Below are 18,675 nucleotides of genomic sequence, written 5' to 3'. Positions count from 1 at the left end.
TGGCAAAACCCACTAGTGCAGCAGACGTTGACGATAGAGAGGAAGGACAATTCATGGTGTGAGGGTTCTGAGAAGTTTGGGACATGAGATCTAGAACCAGGTGGAGGGATTGGCTCTAGAGAGAACACCTGTTCTGGTGTAGCTAGAGACAAAAAAAAAAGGAGGATGGGAGTCGTATGTGCAGTAGTAAGACTTTATGGAAGTTTCCATCTGAAAGCTACGGCCTGCAAAAATAGGAGGTGAGGAGATCTAAGAGTGAAGAGAGAGGACAGGGGGTTGAAAGACTGAGGAGTGAAAGAAGTGTGAGATAATTACTAAGAAGAGTGGGGGCATAACAGAGAAAGCTAAGCAGAGAAGGAGTGGACCGCTGAGCAGTCCTGAGGACCCAGCTGAGTCTTTATATCTGACTTCCTGGTGGCACCAGTCTTGTGCAGACGGCACCTCACCTGCAGTGACATTTTTGCCGTATGGCTCTCAGCTGCGTAGAACCAAGTAGGTGCTATGAAAAATTGGAAGTTTAAGGTTTTGGCAAAAGAGTTATTGAAATAATGGAATATGGAACTAAACTGGATAAGAAGGGGAGGAAAGTAAGTTACATCAATCACAGAGAGGGGTCCTAATGAAATCAAGTTGCAAAGAAGGGCAGTTATGGTCGGAGAATCAAGTGCTGGAATTTGTAACTTCTGGAGACGGATCATCTGAAGGTAATGACTCAGTCCAGGGATGACTATGGGTGGGAGTCAGCAGGTCAGAGAGAAAGAGAAAGTCCCTGGAAAAAATGAGATCCAGGCACTGAGAGGCCAGGGCATAGAAGGCATCTGTGTGACTGTCGAAGTAACCTAGAATTTGTGTGGAGAGGCAAAATGTGCCAAAATCTTTGGAAACGGATGGAGAGAGAAATGTATTCAAGGAGGAAGGCAGGCGGTACAAATGAAAGAGCTGAGCCCTAAAGAAGCAAGGATGTTCTTTTTTATTTTTATTTTCAAGAGAATTAGGGAGTAATTGGAGGCAGCAATGGGGAGTCAAATATACGAAAAAGAACACCCAGCTATATACGGTACCTCAGGTCAGAGTTAAGCATCCTGCATCCGTTCTTTGAGCTTGGAACAGGGCAAAGCTAGTTTGGTTGCCATGGTGACGAACGCCCTGTCTCCGGGCTCATTAATCCTGTGTTCCAAACTAAGCACTTAGCGATAGCTTTTGAATAAACGCAACAAAGCTCTGCATACTGAAAAGGGCATATTCATGTTAAGCAGGGAAAAAGGTTTTCAATTTCAGTCATTAAACTTGAGTAAATAATTTAATATCTTTTTGCGTCAGTCCTCCTAGCTAATGAATAAGGACAAATGCTTAATGGAAAATCTAGCTTAATAAAGTTAACAGAATCAGCTTTCCATACAAAGGAAACTGATGTTGCTGGTATATAGGCATATGAAGAGGAAAATGGAAAGGAAAATAATGTGTATGAAGCATCTAGGATGTGGAATGTCAGGTCCTTTAAAATAAAATGTCTCATTTAATCCTTGCGACAACAATGTGAGGTGCATACTGTTCTCTTCATTTTATAGATGGGGGATCAGAAGCTCAGAGAAGTAAAATAAGGCCCCAGTTCACATAGTTGTTGGGTTTCAAGCAGGCCCTATTCTATGCCTTGCTGAATATTGTATACTGCTTAACCTTCTGGGACATCTAGCTAGTTAAAGAATGAAGAGAAAAGTTTGTGCTAAGTTGACACTGCCCATAGAAAAGAGAAGTCCAGCCCTGGCTGGTGTGGTTCAATGGACTGAGTGCTGGCCTGCGAACCAGAGGGTCACCGGTTTGATTCCCAGTCATGGCACATGCCTGGGTTGTGGACCAGGTCCTCGGTTGGGGGCACATGAGAAGCAACTACACACTGATGTTTCTCTCCTTCACTTCCCTTCTCCCTAGAATGAAATAAATAAAATCTTTTAAAAACAGAGAGAGAAGTTGAAATGTTGCATTAGAATTTCATTAGCTTAAAAAAATTCACTACTATAATATGTTTTTCATGAAAAAAATTATGAGAAGACTTCTGGGCATATTAGAAATGTGTTTAATTAAAAGATATAAAGAACTATCAATGATTCTCTTCTAAAATAGGCCCCCCAAAGCAATCATGTACCCCCACTTTGCCACTTCCTAGTACATAGAAGGTCTGGAGTCACAAAGCAGACCCTCAACACAGAAGCTGATTTTTTCCTTCTAAGTATAACGCCTTCATTTGGGTTTTCTGGAGTTGCTCCAACAGAGGGGTAGTGAAGTGATCGAAAAAGATATATTAAACATCCATTCATTCATTTTCCTTCAAATTAAACTCTTTAATTAAAAGCAATACTTTCATCAATTTCTAATTTATACCTCTAACAATGTGATATAGCAACAGTTAAAATAAATAGAAACAAGAAGTGCAAGATAAATATCCCTGATACTAAACTTAACTGCTGACGGTTTCTTAAAATCCAAACACTAAATGTTCCGGTCTCACTGACAGGACTACCCCAGGTCTGTGTGCTAACTTTGGGTCTCACACTGCTGCCCAGAGGGTTCAAAGCGCTCCTTCAGAAGGAGTGCTAACCACAGCCTTCTCTTCCCCCATCAGCGGTATAGGTTTCCTCCTCCCACTGGCCGTCTCTGCGTCCAGTTCTCTGATCAAAGGCCACAAGTGGCTTGCACTGTGAGTTTTTAGTCTGGGAGTGTTGTCTTTGCTTTATAACTAGCAGCCTCTGAAACCAGACATTGAAGGATGAAATTTCTTCGGGCCTGCATTACTTTTTTTCCATCAGCACCTCTCTCTAATTTGTTTCTCACTTAGAGGAGCCTGGATCTCATTACCTCATGAACATTTCAAGAACCATTTAGGAAAAGATATCAGACTCATAAACAGAAATGTTAGTGTTTTCTTTGTAATCTCAGTAAGTCATAAACAATTTTAGAAGGAGACTCCAGGGCCCAGGTTTGGAGGTAAAAGGGGTAAATCAGACAAGAGCCTGAGGCCCCCATCTCTGTTTTTCATTCAGCTAACCAGGAAAACACACCAATCAGAGAAATAGCCAAAGCAGCAGAATTGGAAGCTAAACTTCAGGCACAACCCAGATTCCTGAAGTTTCTTCTAATTAGGAAACTAGTGGGAACATAAACAGAGAGAACCATCTCTTTACTGACATAAAACATCTCATTAGTAGTCAGAAGAGGTATCAACACCCCCACCCCCACCCCGGGGCCACAGAGGGCTGGCTAAGTGCTGCTGGGGAGGCCCCAAGAGCATCCTTTGGCTTTGTCACCTGCAGCCTGAGATGTCCCTGCAGCCAGTGGTCAGAGACACACTATTAAGAAGGCAGTGCCAACCAAAGAACTGAGTAGTAAAGGCAGGAAGGAAAGTCACTCCTTCAAGCAAAGTTGAATTAACTTGGACTGGGGCAGGAGGAAAAGATTGAATAAAAGCCCCAGGAAAGATCTGCTTGGACTTAATAATTAAAAGTAATATCAACTGGATGTGGCATTTCTATTGCATGCATGGCATTTTATCCGTATTCCGTTTTAATCCTCTCAACTATCGGATGGGGTTAATACTATTATTCCCATTTGCAGATTAAAACAATGAGCTGTCAGAGGGGAGGAGGGAGGAGGTACTGGATGAAAGAAGGGGAAGGGATTAGCCAAAGAATATAAATGCATAACCCATAGACACAAACAGCAGTGTGCTGACAGCCTGAGGGAAGTGGGGGGCAGAGGACAAGGGAGTGGGGGAAATGGGGACGTCTGTAATTGTGTAGATAGATAGATAGATAGATAATAGATAGATAGATAGACAGATAGACAGACAGATAGATACATAGATACATAAATACATAGATAAAACACCAAACTGTAGACAGATTGTTTAATGGTAAAACTGGGTTTTGGATGCTGATTGACCTTGATGCAAAGCTGCACTTTTCCCACTAGGTGGCGCTGCCTCTCCTTTGCTGCTTAGAATCCCCACTGAAGTTTCCGGTTCTCTCCCGTATCTCATCTCCATTGTAGACTGGATGGATCAGTCAATAAAACTGCCTCTCACTCAGCTCCTCCTAGACCTGCGTTGTTCACAGCCTCTGATGAAGGGAAGGCATAGATGGTGTTATGTTCTGTAACATTGGTCCTTCCCCACTGCAATTGATTAGACTGGAGTGGTTGGTATTCGACCTAGGGGCTCAAATATGGCTTGATATAAAAGATGAGCTCAAATATCACGCTTAAGGGGATAGGTACTTGAGTAAGATTGCCTGGGTGTAAATTCTTATTACCTCCCTCCCCATTCACTATCTACATGAGTGAGTGCAAGATTTAACCTCTTTGAATATCAGCCCTCATTTACTACATGGGAATATTGATAATAGTCCATACTGATTCTAGGGAACTCAAACAAGAGTTCATGGATCTTCATGTATGCCTCTCCCCCCACCCACTTACCTTTGTCTTGTCTAGAAATGCATTTTCCAACGTCCATCCTACTAAACATTGACTCTGGGACTGTTGACAGGTGTTACAAAAAGAGAGTTCCTTTGTCAAATAAGTTTAGAAAAACTCATATTAAATTAGAGAGATTTCCTTGCTATAGGACTGCTCAGAATCTTTCACATGTTAATGTGATTACAAATATACAAAGGTACACAGAATCCACAAGTTTGGTTAACCACAGAGCCTTCATTTTTGATGTATCCTACAGCAGTAATGTATCACAGAACAGAGTTTGGGAAATGTCTCAAAAGAATGAAACTGGAGCATAGAGTTAGAAACGGAATTTGTATTTGGTGCAGCAAGAACTTCATTTTGGTCTGTGTACATCAACCATCTTCCAGCTCCCCATTGAGGGCAGATTTTATCTCACTTGCTCCAGTAGGCAGACTGATGACCCTCCGAAGATATCTGTAGTCTAACCCCTGGAATCTGTGAATGTTACCTTATATGGCCAAAGGTATTTTGCAAATGTAATTAAATGGGGGACCTTAAGATGGGGGAGATAGGCTTGGATTGTCCGAGTCGGCTCATCTCCTTAAAACTGGAGAAATGTTTCTGGACTGAGGCGAGAGGAAATGTGACTCTGGAAAGAAGGTCAGAAAGATTTTCTGTGAAAAAGACTCTACCCGCCATTGCTTGCTTTGAAGATGGAGGAAAGAGACCATGAGCCAAGAATGTGGGTGGCTTCTACAAGCTGGAAAATGCAAGGAACCAATTCTTCTAAGAGACTCTAGAAGGAACAGTGTCACTGACTTTTGGTTTTAGCCTACTGTGTTAGCCATTTTCCCCCAAAGACAATGAACTGAGAGAGAGAGATTGATTTTAAGGAATTGGCTCATGAGATTGTAGCAGTACGAGTCCAAAATCTGCAGGGTGGGCCAGTCGGCTACCCAGGGAAGAGTTGCAGTTCAAGTCAAAGGCGATAACTATTCCCACAGGATTCTTTCTTGCTCAGTGGAGGTCTGTCTTTGTTACACTCAGGTCTTGAACTGATTGGATGAGGCCGACTTGTGCTATGGAGAATAACCAGCTTTGCCCAAGTCCACTGATGTAAATGTTTATCTTTCCTAAAAAAACACCTTCACAGAAACATCCAGAATAATGTTTGACCAAATATTTGCCCACTGTGGCCCAACCAACTTGTCACATAGAATTAGTCATCAAGCCCACCAAGAACTGTGTTGGGCTTCTGACCTACAGAACTGTAAGACAGTATATTGTTTTAGGCCACTAAATTTATCATAATTTGTTACAATAGCAGTAAGAAACTAATATACTCATTACTTGCATTGTCCTCTACTGCATTGCCAGTCATTTCCTACTGAGGACTATGTCCCCTGGGTCTCAGTTTTGGTCTATTTCCCTAGTCCCATCAGCCAGGATGGATTTCAATTTTGACATAGATTATCCATCCAAAGTCACCCGCTCAGCTCCTGGACCTTCTTAACTCTAACAACCTTCACCCCCCTCCAGCAAGCCATCCATTCCCATTGTCACACCTTGGCCCTTTCTATTGCTTCGATATTTTCACCTTGAACCTTTTCGACCTTCATTCCCTCAGCTATGCGCGACCAGTTCTAAAACGTCATAGTGACTCTGGTTCTGCGTACCTCTTTTTATCCCGGTCTCCCCTCTCCTCCTAGTTTTATGTCTTTCCCTCCCCCTTCTGGGCTTCCTGGTCAATGACTTGAATGACTGTCTCACCAACGTTATGACTTCTTTGTCATAACAAGTTTCTTCCACACTAATACAGACCAGGCTAATATACACCTCCTACTTACTATTAAATATCTGTAAAAATACATTAAAACTTACTGCCCCCCCAACGAATCCCTTTCATAATAGCTATATAAACTAAATATATGAACAAACTCTAAACCAAAGAACGAGTGAAATTTCTATTTATTACATCATGAAAAGGAAAGAATTGGGATATATCCTTTGGATGAATTGCTACATGCTGTATCCTCTTAAAGACAATGGGACAGGTGGCCTCCCAAGAGTTAGCGAAGGAGGTTGACTCCAACGCTCAGAGCTTCACGAAACACGAATTCTTCTTAACTCCTTTATCAGTCTCCATCCATTGAGAACCCAGCTCACAGCATTCAGTATGGCAGGAATTAGAGAAGATCCTGCTTTCTCAGGGGATTAGTCACTACCTGTCTCAGAGAGCTCTCAGGTATGAAGTAAAACAAGTCCAACTGGGAGTCTGTGAACAACACACTGGCCCATAAGGAGGGACTATTACCCTGGCAACTCAGGAGAGGATAAATCTGAAGCTGCATTCTGCAAGAAACAGACAATAAATAAATTAAATAAATAAATTGAAGCCTTCTGATTAATTCCACCCAAAGTTTGAAGGGGACCTGGTATCTTTGAAACCTAAACAGGTCATGGGCTGACATAAGGGACAGAAATGAAAAGGGAGCCGAGGGAAAGAATTTCCCTCTTCCATCGATCTCAGGGGTCGTCCCAAACCTTTATGCAGTCATCCCTGCAGTTTCATTAGCTCGGACATAGACTGTATCACGTATGTGTGCCCTGTATTAGCAGGGGGTCTTTCCCCCAAGTCCCATTTCATGACAGGAATCCCTATCAGTGACTTACCTCTGTTCAAGCAATAGTTCTTCCTGTAAGCCACTGGATCCAAAAGGAAGCCAGGTGTTCCATCTGGACCGAAGGGCTCCTCCCTCCCGGGCTAGAATGCTGGCTACTCTAGAGATGAGCTTCATCACCATTGCCTTCCTGTGCTGCTGCCATCAGAAAGGAAAGGCCCACTCTCACTTGATTAAGTCCTCACCACTCAACTGGTTTCTGCCAACCTAGTTCCCACTTGCTGCTCCCACTGCTCCTCTCATTCTGCCTTGGAGTGGGGGCATCCCTCCCATTCATACCTCATCACCTGCCCGTCTCTTCTGGTCCTGCTGCTGTGTGGCCAGGCCCCTTCACCTCCACCCCCAGGCAACCTTGGCCACTCATTGTTCTGAGTCCAGAACAGACAGTATTTTGTCCTTGGGGACAAGAAGTCATTATTCACTTTCTCTAAACTCATGGCCTTAAAAAAAAACAATAAATAAGTAAACAAAAAAACCTCCCAGGATTAACCTTTTTTCCCCCCCAGTTGAATGACAATAACAGCATTCATTTCCTTCAGCACGAACACTATCCCAATCATAAGATAGGGTCTCACTTTAGGAGCCCGAGATTAGCACAAAGTAGTGTAATAGCACATTTTCCAAAGTCTGAGTCATTCAGTCTTATCTATGGTTACTTTACTAAATTTTGATCAGTGTGTTTTTGGAATGAAAAAGATAAAAAATAAAATAGGTATAAGGTGACTGAGCTCAGTGCCTACCTCTGGATTGTTCACGTCTATAAAGATAGCTTTTCCTTTAGGTTGAGAAAATTAAAAATAAACATAAGAATAAATAAACATGGCCTCTATGAGGAAAAGGCTGTATCCCAAGGGATGAGAAGCAATAGTCTGTGGAGTTGAGAGATAAGCTTTGATATGAAAAAGATTTGCTTCAGCAGGCAGAAGGAAATAGTTTGTAATATTTGTTTCATGGTTTCAATATGTTTTTAAAAATACAGGTAGCTGTTGAAGGAGAAACTTGCTCTGAGAACAGACTAGGGGAAAGGCTGGGTTTAATAAGCACTCACAGAGCCGAGCTGTTTTCTCCTTCACTGGCCTTTCTTTGCCCTATTTCCTGGTGGGCCCCAGGTTCGCATGAAGATACACGTTGGTCATCTGAACTCACCTTGGTGATACTCTCTGGTCCCATTGATTCAACTATAACCCAGTGGAGCTCACTCCCAGACTCGCATGTCCCAGCTTGACCCTCGCCTCTGAACTCCAGCTTATCTATCCAACTACATAGAAACCCATCTCTGCTCTCATTTAGAATATAGTCTAAAGTCTTTCCATGGCCCTCTGAGCCTGGCATTGTCTGCCCCCTGCTTCCTCACCGATGTTATTTCCTGCCACTCCCTCTCTTACTTCTTCTGATGCTTGCCTTCATTGCATTTTCTGAGCATATCTAGCTTGTCCCTACCTAGGTTTTGCAGGTCAAGGAAACAACATAAGCAAGAGCACATAGGCATCTGCACAGAACTAGAGCAAAAGGTCCACTGCCCAGGAAGACCCGGTGACGGAACCCCTTAAAAATCCTGCCAGGAGCCCTGGATCGGAGGGACTGATTTGAGCCTTGCCTCCTGTCTCTTCGCCAGTCGACCTTGCAAGAAAAGCTGTTTTTCTTTCTTTTTAATTTTCTCAAAAGCTGGTGCTATAGTACCGTCTTCTATGCATGCTGGGTAGCGAGCATTTGCTTGGTAATAGGAACAAGATATTTAGCAACATAACACAGCCTTCCCCAGGAGATACTAGGGTGCTGAGTGCGAATGGGTTGGATGGGTCACCAGCAGAGGTGCTGCAGGATGACGACAGAGATAAAAGAGAAACTGAGTCAGATACCTGTGTCTTCAGGGAAAACAAGAGAGTGACTGAGAGTCTGTGAGTTTGTAGTTAGGAAGGGATTAAGAGTAACCTCGGTGGGTGACATAAACCTTAACAGATGAGGGGTTGTATGCAAGGGCGAAAGAGGAACAGTTCCGACGCTGTTGATTTAGAAGAGAGTAGTTCTCAACTCCAGACCCAGGAGAATGGGAGACACAGAGAAATGGAGGCTTCGGGGAGATGGTGTTTCATTTAAGATTTCATTTAAGACAAGACTATGAAAGACACAGGAAAATATATTTGCCATAGATTGCAGATTGAAAGGGCAAAATTGAAACTAGAACAAAGCAGCCAACTGAAAATATGCTCTGGTGACAGTTAATAACAAAGTCGACACTGCACAAAATTGCGTCCTTGACAAAGGAGCATACTTGGGAAACAATCCCAGAACACGCAGAAAATGAAAAGCCCTGAATATGAAAAAAACCTACTCTTTGAATAATAGATGTTTCTGAAGAAAGTGACTGTTAATAATGAGCGAGACAATATATGTAAAACGCCCAGTGAGTGCTTGAAAACTAGCAGACATTATTAATATTTTCACAAAGGAACATTGAACAAATGTGCTGTCTTTTGCCTATAAAAAAGCCTGTGCAAGTACAGTTTTGAACGGAGGCAGGTGAAGTTAAGCTGAGGAGAATGAAGATGTCTTTGACAAAACAAGTACTGATAGCTAATGAAGATTCTAAACTTCTACCTCAAGTTCATACATTGAACCAGGTTCTTTCTCGCATTCTTACGATTATAAGCCATGAGAATAATCCACATTTCTTTATGTTCTCACACATACTGAGGCCACTATATCCAAGGAGACTAAATACTTTTCACCCTGTCTTAGTGATTTTTCTAAGAAAAGTGTACATTTTTAAGGTGGCATTAAATAAATGTCATGAGCAATAGACCATATTTTCACACATGTATTTGAAAATTGGGGTTTAAACAATTGTGAGAGGGGATTTCTTTTCAATGATCATAACTCGGTAATTGGGGGGTGATGAACATGTTAAGCCAAAAGAGGTTTTATAGTTTCATTATATATATAAAGGTTTCCTTTGTGAATATGACCAATATTTTAAAACAAGGTAGAAAAATTTTGTGTGTAAATAGAGAAACACATTCACATGGAGATAGAATGAGTTGGTTTGGTTCCTGGCAAAACAAATGGAAAAATATATAGAAGCCTAGATAAATCTTTAATAAAATATCAAATTTCAATAATAAAAATAGTAAAATTTATTTATTTATTCACAACAAGTGAATAAATAAAAAGTAGATTGCTTGTAAAGAAACAAAAAATTTGGTGGGCTTTCATTTCTTCATAACGTTCAGTATTAAAAGAGTGGAGAAAGTTACCCAAGAATTCTACACCTCTTAAACATTATTTTTTAATGTAGGATGACAAGAGAGAAAATAGTCTCAGGTATTTGTGTTCTTCGAAAATTTTCCAATAGGCTCCCTGCTTTAAAAATGTACTAGATATGTGACTATAAACTGGATCATGCAAAGTACAAGGGATGTAGTCATAAAAAATTTTATTTTTTGTTTTCCAGTGTCTCTTTAAATTGTCCAGAGGATCTAGTTTCTCCTTTACTATGGGAGGAAACCTCAGCTGGGTCTATATCTTCTCTGGTAACTCTTAGGTAAGAAAAAGTTAGGTAGTCACTTTAAGTCTCACCGTTCAGTCTCTATTCGAAAGTTGAATATCCAAGACTAATGATTCGAGCTTGGTTTAAAGCTGAGGATCGCCCCCCCCACCCCACCCCATGCTCGAGTCTGCCGCAGACTGGAAACACACGCTGGGGAAGGGGCGCACCCTCTCCTGCGCTTGGCACTTCTATCCCTTCTTACCCATCTTACTAATGGTGGCTCCCAAGCCCCGCAGGGCTGCTGCGAGGGAAGGGAAGGAGAGACGAGCAGAGCAGGCAGGGAAGTTCCTTCCTGGAGGGAGCTAGCTTGGCAACCTTTTGGAGTTGCCAGATGTTCAAAGCACTGCAATCCACTAAATGCACAGGAATCAGTGAAAATAGCTGTAGTTTAGTGCTTACAAAATCAAATGCAGTAGTCAAAATTGTTTTAGAAGGATCCCTTTTATTATTTTTGGAAATAAGCAAAATAAGATTAACAACCCTAAAGCAAATTAATAAATTTGGGGAAGGGGGGGAAAGGGGTAGGTAGGAGAAATGATGGGGATGAGCTCCTGATTTTCCCCTAAGCGCTGTCCTAAAAGGACACACGTTGCCCACCAATTACTCAGCGAGCGGGTCAGCTCACTGCTGCGGGACCCCAGCTTGCTCGTGGAGGTAGAGCTTTTCAGGCAGCAGGTGGGGTTTAAGCATAGTTACAATCTGCCCTTTTCCCCTGAGACAGCGAGTAGTCAGCTGGTGCAGGACACTCCTAACCTATCACGCATTGGCTACATGGACTCAATTTAGTTTTCCTGGTATGGGAAGGAGGAAGAACAGGCTGCATATTGTGCGGGGGGCCCAGTGCAAAATGAAAATGTGGGGCCTCTTTTTAAAAAACATTATTAAGAATTTCAAGATGGTAATAGTAAAGCAGTTAGGCAAGGGCGGGGCCCTTCTAGGTGAGGCTCCTTTAGAGAAGACAGCCTGTGTGGGGATTCCTGGCAGCCTGGCAGAATGGCCCGTGTCTCTGCAATTCCAGTTAGAGGCCAAAATTAGAGACCTCCACTTCCAAGTCATAATAACTTAAATAGTGTTTATATTTGAAAAAAAACTTTTGTAATGAACCATGGACAAATCACAGAAGACTAGATTGAGGATACAGGACTGAATATAACAATTTTAACAACGATGACGATGTGAATTGTAGCTGTCAGAAAAGAGAGGAATAAGTATAGGAGGGAAATAACTTGGCCATATCCTCATTCCATAGAGAGGCAGCAAGAGATGATGTAATAAATTCATGGATAGAGACTTAAGTGTAAGAAAGTTTTAATACTTTAACATAAGGTTTAAAACACAATGAAGCTATCAAATATTAAGAGGGGAGGTTGGAAGAAATAGACAAAAATCTACCTTTCATGTCAGAACCTAAAAAATACTATCTAAATTTGATAATAAATAGATACATAACTATGTTAGCTGGAGTTAGGGAGATAACGCGGAAAGATTAAAGTAAACCGTGTTAAAAGAGTTGCCTCTGTAAACACATCGACTCCAGGAAATTGTTGATCAAGTTCTGCTACACTGTTGATTTTTAAAAAAGCATTGTCTTATTATTTAATAAAAATAATTTTGAAGACTCTAGGTAAGTTAATCCAAGAAGGAAATATGGTATAAAATAGGTAATGCAAATTCCCTTATTTTGGTTCCCAGTGCCGGCCACGTAAGTGGGGCATATGTGGGTCAGAGAAGAAGGGCATCCCTGAGTCAAGGAGTTATTTAAATCTGGAGAGTGTCCCCCAGCCGAGGCAGTGGGCTCTGCGGTGCAGGATGTTTAGGGAAGCTATGCCCAAAGAGAGAAGAGCCCCAAAAGCAATGTTACAGCTGGCAGACTTAACAAAGAAGTGGAAACCGTCAACGCTGTCTGCCCACAGGTTTATTGGAGAGCTACAAACAAGGTAACTGGTGGAGGGAAGTCAAAGCAGTGGCGGATACGAGAAGATAGCACCCTCATGTTTCAGACCTCGGAAAGGGCTGGAACTAACAGCTCCAGTAGAAGTCTCGCATAAAACGGCCTCAACCTCGAGTTTCCTGTAGGGTGTTCTGTAAACATAGTGATGAATATGGAGGGCTGGCTGCCCATCCCCCTCCAGTTCCAACCCTGCATGTCTGTTTTACTTATTGATTTTTGTATTTCAGTTACAGCTGACCTTCAACAGTGTATTAGTTTCAGGTGTATAGTGTAGTGATTAGACATGTATATCACTTGCAAGGTAATCCCCCCAATAAGTTCATATTTTGGAAATTTATTATTTAGCTTTTCATCGACCGTCACACATGACTCTAGTTTGTGCTTTTACAACACTGCTAGTCTTCGGTCCCAATATTTTTATTACACAGTCTGTTATTTCTCTGCTGATCGGGACTGCGCCCTCTGTCATTGCGGATGCTTTTTTAAGTAGGCTTGTCTCTAGACTCCACATCACAGTTCACGGGTCTAATTGTGTCTCTATGAATCAGTACCACGGGGCTTTAACGATAGTTTGCTTGGATAGCGGGTAGGGTAAGTACCCCTTCTTCACCATCTCTCTTTTCCTTTTCATTCTTTTCACTTTTTGCTCTTTATTCTAAGCAAATTTTATAAAAATACTACTTTAATTGCACTGTTTATACATCAGTTCAGGAAGAATTGCCATCCTTACACTATTGAATCTTTCTATCCATGAACATGGCAAAGCTTGCCATTTATTTGAATTTAAGTCCTTTGACTTTAATGATGTTTTTTTACTATTTCCTCAAAAGAGTTACTATGTCTATCCTGAAAAATAAATAAGAAAAACACAAACAACACAATGAAACATGGACAGAGGCTAAGAACAGATGATTCATGGAAGGGAAAATCTTGTCACCTATAAAGACACTCAACTCTAGTGGTAACCCGGGGAATGCAAACTAAATTGAAACACCACTTCGTACTACCTAATTACCAAACAAGAAACTGTTTGACAGTGTTAAGTGTTGGAAATATTTAAACTGTATTGATGTACATATAAATTGATATAACCACCGATGAATATAATTTAATACAGTTTGAAGTGTTCATACACTACTACCAGTAATTCTATTTCTCTCCAAAAACTCCTGCACAATTTGAAAGGTATTTGTTATTATGAAAAAGCTAAAACATCTCAATTGTCTGTGGTAGAGGAAAGCCTAAACTCTTGTTTAACTTTGCAGTGTGGTTCTATTCAGCAGTTGAAATGGGAAAAAAAAAAATCAGCTCTCCATTCAAAAACATAATGGGAATGATCAAAACAGATTGCAGAAGTGAGACGCCACTTACACAGTTTTTAAGAACACATAACAATGACATATATGTTGTTTATGGATAAATATGTGAGTAAAAACGGAACAAAAGTTTGCAAGGAAGTGACAAAAATCAACTTTAGTCATTATCTCCATGGAGAAAGAGAGGGAGGGAAGAAAGCAGAAATGGGCTGGGGTTTACTGTGAAATTTTCTCTTGGAAGAAAGAAAACTAAAGCAAGCACGGTGACAGTTCCTGTAGTGACAGAAACCTCCTCTTGCCCCCACTGTCTTGTAGTTTATTTTTGTTTTCTTTATTATCTTTTATTGATTATGCTATTACAGTGGTCCCATTTTTTGCCCCTTTGCCCCATTGCGCACAGCACCACCCACTGCTTCAGGCAATCCCCACACCATTGTTCATGTCCATGGGTCATGTGTATATGACCCGGTCTGTCCAGAAAAAGTCCAGCCATTGTTATTATAATGAGAACAGTTTGCATGATATTGATGTAACCTGGCAACCAAGGAGGGTGGACAATACATGAATAATGATGACCACACTGTATTAGTTAGTGGGGGTGGTGGACACTGTTGAGTGAGCATGTGTACTGCGTGGCTGTCACATTCAAAATGACTGAGCAAGTAGAGCAATCAATCTGCATCAAATTTTGTCCTGTAGGGTCCAGTGGCACAGCCTCCCCTATAACTCAAGCTGGGTACTCGAGGGTGCTCTTCATATGGGCCGAGTACACCTTTCTCTTGTACTTGAGCCTTGATTGCTGCTGGAAGGTCAATGGGAGGGATTTACCCAGGCTAGTAGTCAGCTACAAGGCTGGCTGTGACCACTGACCACCAGCCTCTGTCCTGTGGAGGATCAGCTGTGCATGGGCAGGGTGGTGGTGCTCCAGTGTGGTCTTTAGCAGTCCACTGGGTGGGCAGGCTTTGGGGTTTCCTGAGTGGTGCAGGCCAAGGTCATCCCCATCCTATGTTCTGCCTGCGGCCACCCTGCCTGAGCTATAAAGCAATCTGAGATGGCTGCTACCCATGCTGGGCTTGGAGATTCCCAGATGAAGCCAAGCTGTGAATCTAGACCGGCTGCTGGGTGTACTGTGAGAACGTCACTTCTTCCTAAATTGATATCTACTAAAATAAGTTTCGGATGAATCCAATGTTAAACATTTTTTAAATCTATAATAAAACTAAATTATAATTAATTAGGATAGTTTTGCAAACTTTGAGAGGAGTAGGACATTCTAGAATTTATTAAAAGTACTTATTTGTTTTTATTTTGCCTATCTAAAGTTAACATTGTTGTATTTAAGAAAGCCCAAATAGACTGGTTTAAAATTTTATAACAATTATGAAAGCATGGGATTACATCTTAATTTAACAAAGAACTCATAAAATGTAAACAAAACAGAAAGGCTTCAATGTATAAAAAGACAAAAATTTGGATGTTTAGCCAAAGAAGAAATACCACTAGTTAATAATTACATAGGAAGTGTCCAAACTCTAATAATTAAGTGAATTCATTTTTTTAACAACAAAGACCATTTTTTACTCCTAAACTAGCAAACTTTTAAAAAATGTGCACCAACACACTGGTGAGTAACATAGTACTCTTCCTTATCAATGAGAGATGCATAAATATAATGTTTGGCGATTATTCATAAAGGCCCTTCCGGTAGTTCAGTTGTTAATGACTCTACTTTGGGGGAGATTTATGTATGCCAAGGAAATAATCCTAAAATTTACATATAAATTTACGAATCGTAGTATTAGTCATAAGATCAAAACTTAAAACAAAAAACATCTTCACACCCAACAGCAAGATAAACTCACTCTATGGAATGTTACACATTTTAATGATATTTCAAATAATGAACTAACAACACAGAAATCCTTATAATAGTATACAAAAGGCAGTGTTGGTCAAAAAACACAATAAAATATGGCTAACCGAATTGTTAACTAGGAAAGCAAACATTTAAACACAGTTTGTCACTACACTCCCACCAGACTGACTAAAACTAAATAGACCGAAAATACCAAATGTTGACAAGAATGTGGCACAACAGAAATCCTCGCAAAAGGCTTATGGGAGGGGAAACAGCGCAACACCTGTCTGACACCACTGAAGGATGCTGAAGATAGGCATGCGCAACATCCCAACAACCCACTCACAGGTGGGGAACCCAGAGCCCCGGGGTACGAGAAGGGACAAGAATGCTCATGGCAGCAGTGTGGGGAGGAACCAGAGACTGGGGGCACCCAGCATAGCAGGATGGATGAATTGTGGGTTCATCCATCCTACTATGAGGTATAAAGTAGGACACGGTAAAATGAGGTAGAACCCAATTAAATGAACAAATGAGAGTTAAACATCACGGTATAAATCATTTTCACAATCATATTGTTGAGTAAAAGAAGCAAGTCATGAAAGAATGTGTTTATTCGTCCATTCATATGAAGTTCAAAAATGAATGAAACCAAACTATCTTGTTTAGAGATATAAACAAAGGCGACAAAACTATAAAGAAATGCAAGGACTGAGCATCGTAAGTCAGGATAATAATTACGTCTGGCAAGATGGAGGGGTTGTAATAGAGAAGGCTACGGAAGAGAATGGAGGGATTCTCTGGGTCTGAGACTATTGGATTTTTTTCCTTTTCTTTTCTTCTATTGTCTTTTCTTTTTTTGTGTTTGATTTATTGACCTGGGATATGATTACATCGGTGATGACTTTTTAAAAACTGCACATATGTATTTTTATATATTATGTAATGCATGTTATGTTATGGGTTGAATTGTATCCCCTCCCCCGACATCAAAACGAAGATATATGGAAGTCTTAGTCCCAACACTTCACTGTGTGACTTTTTCAGAAATGGGGTTGTTGCAGGTATTATCAGTTAAGATGAGGAAGAGAGCAGGCTGGGCCCCTAATGCAGTATGACTTGTGTCCTTACAAGAAGACAGTCATGTGAAGACAGAGACACAGAAGGCCATGCGAAGATGGAGGCAGGGCTTGGAGTGACATTTACAAGCCAAGCTACACCAAGGAGTGCCTGCCATCACCACAAGCTAGGAGAGAGGCAGGAAGCAGATTCTGCCTTCTCAGAAGGCAGCCAAAACTCTCAGAAGGAGCCAGCCCTGCCTGTACCTTAATTTTGAACTTCTAGTCTCCAGAACTATGAATAAATTTGTGCTGTTTTAAGCCACCTAATTTGTGGTACTTTGTTACAACAGCTCTAGGAAACTAATATATTGTATTTGTGCATTAGAAGTATTTTTTTCAAAAATTTCCCCAAAATTTATGTTTATGGTCTCTAATTTGTTGACTAAATCACAAAATCTACAATTAAAAAGTAGTCAAATCATCCAACTTTATATATTCCCTGAAAATATAAAGACACTCAAAGACACAATTCAAATACTATAAAACTAAGGGTCTCCTATTCAGAAAGGAGAACTATCCGGTTGTACTAAAGGGTCAAGGATCAATTGTACATGTCCAGGTACATTTAAAAATAAAGAATGTGGTCTGTTCTGAGTTGGCCTATAAAATTGTCATCCCGACCCTTTGATTCCCTTCTTTAGTAGAAATTCTCCCGCGTTTGAAGTGACTCTGAACATGGCTTCTGGGAAGACATTCTTATCCATTGCGTTTCACTCCAGAGAAAAGAAGGGCTGACCCGAAAGAGGGCTTGACCCCGGACTTCTCTGGGGCAGAATACTGATGAACACAGATGGCTTCACGAGTGACAGTCTTTGGTTATGATTCTGCTTTCTGCAAGTTAGGGGACTGACAGCCTCAGAGTTTGCAGCGCAATGTGCTCTGGGAAACCTCACTGGGGGTTGATTTTGTATGGGATACTGAGCATGCTTCAGTAGGGGCGTCGTCTTTCTCAAACATTTGATATGATCAGAGGACGCCATTAAAAAAGGGCATAAAGGAGCAATACATGGAGAACAGATTTTTTTTAATTAACAAAATGCAACATGATTTCTATGCTGCTTTCAAGGTGTTGAATGCCAAAAGAGAGTGAAGTACAGAAAATGTTTTTCTAGAAAAATAATGAAGTGGGAAGAGATTTTAAAGCTGGGCTGTCTGCTTTGCAACCTCTTACCTCTTAGCTTGGTGTGGTTATTAGCCTAAGTAGGAATTTCTTCATCTGTAAAATTAGGATAAAAATTTCATCTATTGCAAAAGAATGCTAGCTAGGAAGATTTGATGAAGCAGTATATAAAAAGCATTTAGCTCAGAATGTTGCACATGATAAGTGCTTAATAAATATTTGTTGCTGGTAAAATAATAAAGAAGTATGTCCAGATTTATACTTGAAGTACCTATATAAATTTCCAGCAGAGGCAATAGTAAAATAGGCCACATAGAGGTCATTTGATTCACCCCATTAAATTAGGTAGAGAAGGAAAATTTCAGCTTCTGAAGTTGACCATTCTAATACTTAACATTTCCTATCAGAAACATAAAGTTTGCTTTCATTTCCAGGCCTATTAGATAAGTGGGTTGGATTAAATAATTTCTCTGGAGCTTTCCAAGTACTAACAGCCATTGTTACCCACAAGTCAAATATGTTAGTCTCTAAATCATTGTCTTTCTTTTAACGGGTATTTCTGCTATACTGGCTTCCACCCTTTCGATGAAAAACACGACCTTTAGGCTAGTTTGGAGGTCCAAGGGTTG

The 18,675-nt window shown here is 40.8% G+C and overlaps 1 protein-coding gene across 1 annotated transcript in view; it reads left to right on the top strand.

Annotated features, from left to right (window-relative positions):
- Window positions 1-18,675, top strand: part of ASB4 (ankyrin repeat and SOCS box containing 4) — a 53,936-nt gene that overhangs the window by 21,367 nt on the left and 13,894 nt on the right. The gene's annotated exons all lie outside the window — the stretch shown is intronic.

Source organism: Desmodus rotundus, chromosome 6 (genome assembly GCF_022682495.2).
Source record: "Desmodus rotundus isolate HL8 chromosome 6, HLdesRot8A.1, whole genome shotgun sequence".
NCBI lineage: Eukaryota > Metazoa > Chordata > Mammalia > Chiroptera > Phyllostomidae > Desmodus > Desmodus rotundus.
This window is presented reverse-complemented; position numbering and strand designations above follow the sequence as displayed.